The sequence below is a fragment of the Panulirus ornatus genome, chromosome 12, assembly GCF_036320965.1.
Source record: "Panulirus ornatus isolate Po-2019 chromosome 12, ASM3632096v1, whole genome shotgun sequence".
NCBI classification, from domain to species: domain Eukaryota; kingdom Metazoa; phylum Arthropoda; class Malacostraca; order Decapoda; family Palinuridae; genus Panulirus; species Panulirus ornatus.
Window position 1 is genome coordinate 15,623,155 of NC_092235.1, and position 8,743 is coordinate 15,631,897.

At 51.0% G+C, this 8,743-nt stretch overlaps 1 protein-coding gene across 6 annotated transcripts in view; it reads right to left on the bottom strand.

Moving 5' to 3' along the window:
• LOC139751795 (uncharacterized) overlaps positions 1-8,743 on the bottom strand; it is a 1,071,207-nt gene that overhangs the window by 633,886 nt on the left and 428,578 nt on the right. For all 6 annotated transcript variants that reach the window (XM_071667340.1, XM_071667334.1, XM_071667342.1 and 3 more), the window contains exon 2: positions 3,072-3,150. The gene's annotated coding sequence lies outside the window, so the exon portion shown is untranslated. The remainder of the gene's footprint in view (positions 1-3,071; positions 3,151-8,743) is intronic.

Genomic DNA, 8,743 nt, shown 5'->3' on the forward strand with positions numbered 1-8,743 from the left:
ATTGTTCCCTTATTATGATATTTCATCATTCAATTTTTCAAGTGCTGTGGTATTATGTATGTAATTGTTCACACATTGTGGTATTTTGTCAAGCAACTGTTCATGTATTGTGGTATTTCATCATTCAGTGTTTCAAGTATTGTGGCGTTTCATCATTCAGTGTTTCAAGTATTGTCATATTGTAACATTCTTTAAGAATTCTCTCATTATTTCCTGTGTTCCACCACTCCATCTCATGTAACACTACGTGACGGGTCTTCCCTCCTACATTTTGTGTTCCACCATTTCCTTCATTAATGGACATTCCGTTCCTTCATCATCATGTGACGAATGTCTTTCACTGCATTTCCATCCTGACTTCACAATTCCTTCAGTGACAACACACAACAAATGTCTTTCACTGCATTTCCATCCTGACTTCACAATTCCTTCAGTGACAACACACACCGGGGTGCATCTTGCACCACACTGTGCCACAGAGTCTGATTTGCGTCTTGTCCTCTGACTCTCTTAAGGGGAGCTCGAAACTCCCACTCTCTGGGGGCATTAATGACCCATACTCTGGGGGGATACCTACGCTGCACCGTCAAGGACGTCTATCAAATCTTACTCTCTGGGGGAGCTCTATAATACCATTCTCTGAGGGCGTCTTTAAGATCTCTCTCTCTCTGGGGGTCATGCTTTAAATATCCTATTCTCTGGGGATCGCTCGAGAACCACATCATAACCATCTCATGACTCGTCCTCTCTGGGCAACAGCTTCCAGAATAATAATATCGTGATGGGTTTCGAAAGCCACAGTCTCTGGGGGCAACCTTCCACACCCACTCTACGGAGGGAGGATCTCCACATTCTCTGGGGACAAACTTGGGGCTGGACCTTGAAGGCCACATTCTCCGTGGAGCCGTCCTCACCAAATCACATTTTCTTTGGGGGCGAAGTATCTGGAACCATACTCTCTGGGAGTGTGGGGTCTCTCTGGGGAGAGACAGCACTACGGAATCCCATTTTCTTAGTTCTTCAGTGCACGACTGATTTCAGTTGGTTCGGAGACTGAACATTTCTTCCTTCTTTCCTTCAGATACACGACGGGTATATACCACACAGGGTACAACTGACATACCTAAAATATGATGACCGATTCCTTTAATTTAGGGCTGGAGTACCCGAAGGTCGTACACTAGTGTCCAAAAGATCGTTCCATCGTGCTCGAGGGCAGGATAACATGACCTTTGACATGACCTTCGTCCCAGAAGGGCCCTTGAGCTCCGGTCGATGATGGCGACTGTAGTCAACAGGTATTCGAACTCAGTTCCCGATGAAGAATGGCATCCGGGTCGATCCCTGGACCCGCTGGCCCTATAAACAACCCCCGTCTACACCCAGGAGCCAGAGCGTGCCAACATTACCACCAGGTCATCCGTCGTTGTCAATCGCATTTCCATCGGTGACAGATTACCAATTCGCCACACACAATGTGATCTCGGCCGTCGAAGTCCGCGGCGTAACTGGGAATATTACGAGTGTCGTCTGCTGGGGACGTACGTCAGGTGGCTGCGTCACCCACACATCAAGTGTCGCGATGTGGCGTGGACTCAAATATGTACGTCATGGATGCTGGAGTTCACGGGACGGCCTTGATCAGGGCCTCAGCTGCCCGCCCTTGCCGTCTAGGCTTACATAAACAATCGCACTCACGTCCATGAGAGATGAATTCAACGATAATGGATCGTGATACGTAGGGATGAGAGATCAGCAACTCAGATATGGTGGTACAATATGGGAGAGACTTAATAATTAGAGTCACAATGTAGAGTAGAGCTGGGGGGAGGATGGCAGTGACTGCTTCTTTTACTGCTTCCATCTGCCTGCCTGCTCTCTCTCTCTCTCTCTCTCTCTCTCTCTCTCTCTCTCTCTCTCTCTCTCTCTCTCTGCCAGGCCACACCACTAGCAGTAGCACTGGCCTCTTTAGTAAGGAGAGGAAGAAGAAGGAAGAGACGCAGACGATGGAAAAGCTAGAGATTGAGTAGGAGGCACGGGAGGAGGCTGGTCATAAACACTGTGAGTAAAGCTGATCAAGCCATAAACCTCAGAAGGGAGGGAAGGAGGGAGGGAAGGAGGGAGGGAGGGAGGGAGGGAGGGAGGGAGGGAAGGAGGGAGGGAGGGAGAGAGGGAGGGAGAGAGGGCTTTTAGCCAGCACAGCCCCACTACCTGAGACGCCCCTCCTGCCCACCACCACCCACCACTAGTATCCCTTACGCCTCTTGCAGGTAAGTTACGATCCTACTCGGGAGGGTGACTTGTAGTTCCCGCCACTGTACGAGGAATATGGCTCGAGCGTGAGCAAGATCTCTTGGCTAGGATCATCATGGGGGACGACTGGTCATGGTTCTCCAGGCGGGGGGACATGTGAGGTGGGTCCCCCAGGTTATGGTGGTGCTTGGGGGGGATCAGGTTAATGTTCCGTGGGCCCCAGAGTCACATTATAATCATGGGACAGATTACCGTAAAGATCGACTAATAGATAATGGTTAGGTCTTCCTCTCTAACCCCTTAAGTATGAATGATACAGACCCTTGAGCAAGACGGCTCGACCCTCAGAGCAAGACAGTATGAACCTCTGGAGTAAAAGGATTCGACCATCTGAACAAAACTGTGAGATCCTCTGAAAAAGACAGCTCAACCCTCTCTGCAAGATGGTTCGACGCCGTGAGCTAGATGGCTCGACCACCTGAACATAATGGTTCGACCCCTTTGAGCAAGACGGTTCGACCCTCAGAGCAAGAAGGTATGACCTTCTGAGAAAGATGGTTCGACTCTCTGAGTATGACGGTTCGACCCTATGAGCAAGACCATACAACCATCTGAGAAAGATGGTTTGACTCTTTGAGCAAGACCATACAACCATCTGAGAAAGATGGTTTGACTCTTTGAGCAAGAGGGTTCGACCCTATGACCACGACGGGGAGTCAGACCAGACCTTTGAATGGCTGACTTCCTCCTTGGCAGTACGTGATATTCTACAACATGAGCCACTGCCTGCATCACGGCCATGATGCCTCTATCCTCACCTTTACTACATAGAGTCCTCGGCTCTGGGGAGAGAAGCTGTGTGGGAGGACGTCTCTGGAGATACTGGGAAATACACTTCTGGAAAAGAGAAAGAAAAGAAGGCGAATCAGAAACCATCAACAAGTGAATCAATCCCGACTATTAATGAAAAGGATTCAACACAATAATAATATTAATAATAATAATAATAATAATAATAATAATAATAATAATAATAACGACAACGACAACAATAACAACAACATACATCAAATGGTCTTCTGTTTATTGTAAACATAAACCCTCAAAAGACCACGACAGCACGACCCTTGGGAATGATGGCCTGGCCTTTGACCTGACCCTTGGGCGGATCAGGTCAAAGGTCGAGCCGCCATACCCACGGGTCGTACCGTCATGCTTATGGATCATTCCACCATGCACCCACCAGGAGGTCACATGCAGGAATATTAACAAAATATCATATATACCATCTCTGACGTGGGCAGGTGGCGCTGGATATGGAGAGACGGCGCCAGGCGCTGCCCGGGGTCATGCATGAGTGGGCGTCAGGCACGATCACCCACACCCACGGGGTCATGAGTGGGCGTCAGGCACGATCACCCACACCCACGGGGTCATGGAGGGCGTCAGGCACGATCACCCACACCCACGGGGACATGAGTGGGCGTCAGGCAGGATCACCCACACCCACGGGGTCATGAGTGGGCGTCAGGCACGATCACCCACACCCACGGGGACATGAGTGGGCGTCAGGCACGATCACCCACACCCACGGGGTCATGGGAGGGCGTCAGGCACGATCACCCACACCCACGGGGACATGAGTGGGCGTCAGGCACGATCACCCACACCCACGGGGACATGAGTGGGTGTCAGGCACGATCACCCACACCCACGGGGACATGAGTGGGCGTCAGGCAGGATCACCCACACCCACGGGGACATGAGTGGGCGTCAGGCAGGATCACCCACACCCACGGGGACATGAGTGGGTGTCAGGCACGATCACCCACACCCACGGGGTCATGAGTGGGCGTCAGGCACGATCACCCACACCCACGGGGACATGGGATGGAGGGGGGCAACTGGGGAAAGCTCCCTCCCCGCTGGCACACCGCCCAATGCCCAACTGTGGCAGACAAGGTTGTACACAGCAAGTGTCACATCGGTGACACTACACACGGAATGGGTCGACTTCACATGTGAGAAGGACTGGCAGTATACACACACACACACACACACACACACACACACACACACACACACAGGCGACCCGATAACATCGACCAAACCGATATCATCGGCCGACGACAATATCGGCAGATGAGACCACACAGGAGACGGGGGAAGGGGGACAGAATTGACGTATGAGATCTGAAAGCACATTTTTTTTTTAAGGGATCGTTCCAAATCGTGATTGATTGATTGATTGATTGATCGATTGAGAGAGAGAGAGAGAGAGAGAGAGAGAGAGAGAGAGAGAGAGAGAGAGAGAGAGAGAGAGAGAGAGAGAGAGAGAGAGAGAGAGACTGCGTGTCTGTGTCGGCCTTCAACAACGACATACCATACTCACACGATAGACGGAGCCCAAGAGCGAGCGAGCGAGCGCGAGCGCCCTCTCCACCACCCACAACAGACGGAGCCGCCCAGACACACAGACACACACACATAAACCCTCCGTGCCACAATAACTCACGACCAGTAAACAATAATTATCACACAATGAGAACGGCTTCCCAATCATGACCATCAGCCCACCGTCCAATCCCAAGCGCATCATTGCGACACACACTCACCAGTTCAATGTATTCTGGCCAGCACCAGCAGCACATAACACTATGGCCATTACGTCCAGCCTCCTCGCTCATACGGGTTTTTGAAACTATAGTCAACATTTTGCCTCACCGCCCGACCTGCCATTGTTATATGTCCAGAAAAAATGATAAATCTGGATGTTTGGATTTTTTCTAATCAGGAGTCAGACGTACGACTGTCCTAGTTGTATTGGGGGAGACAATAACCTCGTTAAAGGGAAGGGCTGTTAATGACTGCTGGGTTAATACGGGGGGAGAGAGAGAGAGAGAGAGAGAGAGAGAGAGAGAGAGAGAGAGAGAGAGAGAGAGAGAGAGAGGTCATATAGTACCGACAGCAAGACGGTACGATCCTTCATCACGACGGTACGATCCTTCAACACGACGGTACGATCCTTCAACATGACGGTGCGACCCTTCAACACGACGGTACGATCCTTCATCACGACGGTACGATCCTTCAACACGACGGTACGATCCTTCATCACGACGGTAGGATCATTCAACACGACGGTACGATCCTTCAACATGACGGTACAATCCTTCAACACGACGGTACAATCCTTCAACATGACGGTACAATCCTTCAACACGACGGTTTTACCCTTCAACACGACGGTACGATCCTTCAACATGACGGTACGATCCTTCAACACGACGGTACGATCCTTCAACACGACGGTACGATCCTTCGTCACGACGGTACGATCCTTCAACACGACGGTTCGACCCTTCAACACGACGGTACGATCCTTCAACACGACGGTACGATCCTTCAACACGACGGTTCGACCCTTCAACACGACGGTACAATCCTTCATCACGACGGTACGATCCTTCAACACGACGGTACGATCCTTCGTCACGACGGTAAGATCCTTCAACACGACGGTACGACCCTTCAACACGACGGTACGATCCTTCAGCACGACGGTACGATCCTTCATCACGACGGTACGATCCTTCAACACGACGGTGTCATCCTTCAACACGACGGTACAACCCTTCAACACGACGGTACGATCCTTCAACACGACGGTTCGACCCTTCAACACGACGGTACGATCCTTCAACACGACGGTACGATCCTTCATCACGACGGTACGATCCTTCATCACGACGGTACGATCCTTCAACACGACGGTTCGACCCTTCAACAAGACGGTACGATCCTTCAACACGACTCTACGATCCTTCATCACGACGATACGATCCTTCAACACGACGGTTCGACCCTTCAACACGACGGTACGATCCTTCAACACGACGGTGTGATCCTTCACCACGACGGTACAACCCTTCAACACGACGGTACGATCCTTCAACACGACGGTTCGACCCTTCAACACGACGGTACGATCCTTCAACACGACGGTACGATCCTTCAACACGACGGTTCGACCCTTCAACACGACGGTACAATCCTTCATCACGACGGTACGATCCTTCAACACGACGGTACGTCCCTGAGCAAGACGGTAACGACCCCTTGAGTATGAAGGCCTGACCTCTGACCCTGACCTCTTTAACGGCCAGGTCAAAGGACCAGCAGAATGGGGGAGGGGAGTAGGAAGTTGGGAGGCCAAGCAAAGGCTGAAGCAGCAGAGGAAGGAACTACTTGCTGTCTGGGAGTCTCATACATCCCACACGACCAAGAGGGACGTCAAAGCGAACGATCAACAGAAATGCGCTGATGCAGTCGAACAGGGCGGCCTCTCGTGTGTGGGGCAACACAAAGACACGTAAAGGAATGGAGACAACAGCCACACACCAACCAGTCCCTTCTATAGGGTCTTCACGATGGTGGAAGAGATCAAAAACGCGTGGGTCCAGTGCGGGAACGGTGGGAAAGCAACGAGATAACGAGGCAGTAAGGCCAGCATATCATTTTCCGGGACTACCAGAGGAGCAGCAGATACCGTTATTCGAGGACCCGACGCGAGATATAGCCCTGGTCTGTTCCTACGGGCCGTCTATGGCGTGGCTGCTCCACTTCTAGCCGAGTTATCCCACAAGTTAACGGATCCTCTCTGAGGAAAAGGACTTCGCCTCATCCCAAGTTTAAAAACATTAGCCTCTGAGTTCCTCGCTTCCATATAGTGAGGGAGGAGGCAGCAGCCGGCTCGGGAACTTCACATCTCTGAGGCAACTACGTCTACCATTGCGGGAGAGGACTGGATGATGTGGTTATCCCTGGCAGTTGTGGAGGGATACCACAGCAGCAGACCACTGGCTCCCTAACACGCCTGTTCGTGATAGTGGAGGAGAAGAAAGACTTGTCCATTAATGTGGTAGGGGTAGAAAGACATACACGTTTTACAAAAAGGAAGACCCGAAAGCTTAAAAAAGGACTTAAAAGCTTTAAAAAGACATGCAGCTTAAGGAAGGTCTGTATGGTTGAAGAAGACCTGTAGCTTAAGGAAGACCTGTAAGCTTCAAGACCTGTAAGTTTAAAGCACCAGGGATAGTTACAGAAGGCAGTTGCCAGTGTGGGTGTGGCACGTGGGAACCTGCTTCAGTCTCCAGGTCTGGTGTGTTGATGGAGAGGACACTGTCCACCAACATACACACCGGCGCGAGGATCTGCCGGGAGTGTGTATGATGATAAAAACCTCGCTTCTCTGTGACTCAATTTCTCATTACTCCAGGAGAGTTTCGGCCCGTCGCGGACCCTCCGCAACTGGTACGAACCAAGTGAGAAAGGTCCACGATGGTCCGATACCGTATTGGAATATTCAGAAAGAATACAAATCCGTAAGACGTGTGGGTTTTATCTGCATATTCTGTTACACGAGCGAGCTATACGTAGTAACCCAAGAAAGAATATTACATATGGGGTCGAGACAAAGTCCATTAAGTACGTGAAGGCAAAGCAAAAATCAAAGAAGACATGAAGAAGAGATGTGAAACTAAGGGGATCGGCTGAACACAAGAGGCACATAGTTGGGAGAGGGACTGGCCCTTTAGGGAGGATGATTTTGCAGACATGATGGCCTCGATGAGAAGGTACAGAGGGGGCATAAAAGTGGGGCAGGCAGACTGTGGTAGTGGATGAATGGCGATGGAAATACAGGCTCAAGACTAGAGCGAGTGTAAGGACGTGTGTGTGTGTGTGTGTGTATACCTTTCAGAGGTGCTCAGGAGAAATGGTCCTGTCCATTCTGTACACACATGCACAGTCAGCAGACACATTTTCTTATGAGAAATACTCATAAATCCAGAAGGAAATACTCATATAGCTAGAGAGATATATAGGCCTTCATCAAGGCTCAAAGTCGACCCAGCCAAGGTCTGTACGTAAGGCAGAAGACGACGCCACAATGAAAGACGAACCGAGAGATCACCTCCACCACATGACCTTAAAACCAGTCCAGAGAGTATCTGGAATATATGGAACACAAAGAACTTCAACTCATCAATATCCACCAATCGGACATACAGGCTCCTCACCCCAACAGGAACATACAACAGTTGCAGACCAGACCACAAGGAAGGGCGGCGCCCTCTGGCCCGACGGCAGCCACCGAGAGATAACTGCTTCATCATCACGCCCCAGGAAACATGGTTAAGACAAAGGCAGAGGAAGATATAGAGAAACACTGACAATGCTGATCTATATGTCCTTACCCAGACCTCCCCTCCTCTGCCGAAACCAGCACTGCCCTCTTCCAACAGCCTAGCCAAGCCCTGCCCTCCTCCCCCAGCATACTCCCAGCCCTGCCCTCCTCCCCCAGACCTGCCCTCCTCCCACAGCGTACCCCAGCCTTGCCATCCTACCCCAGCCCTGCCCTCCTCCCCAGCTTAACCCCAGCCCGTCCCTCCTGCCCCAGCCTCACCTTACATAAGGCAGGAGCAAGACT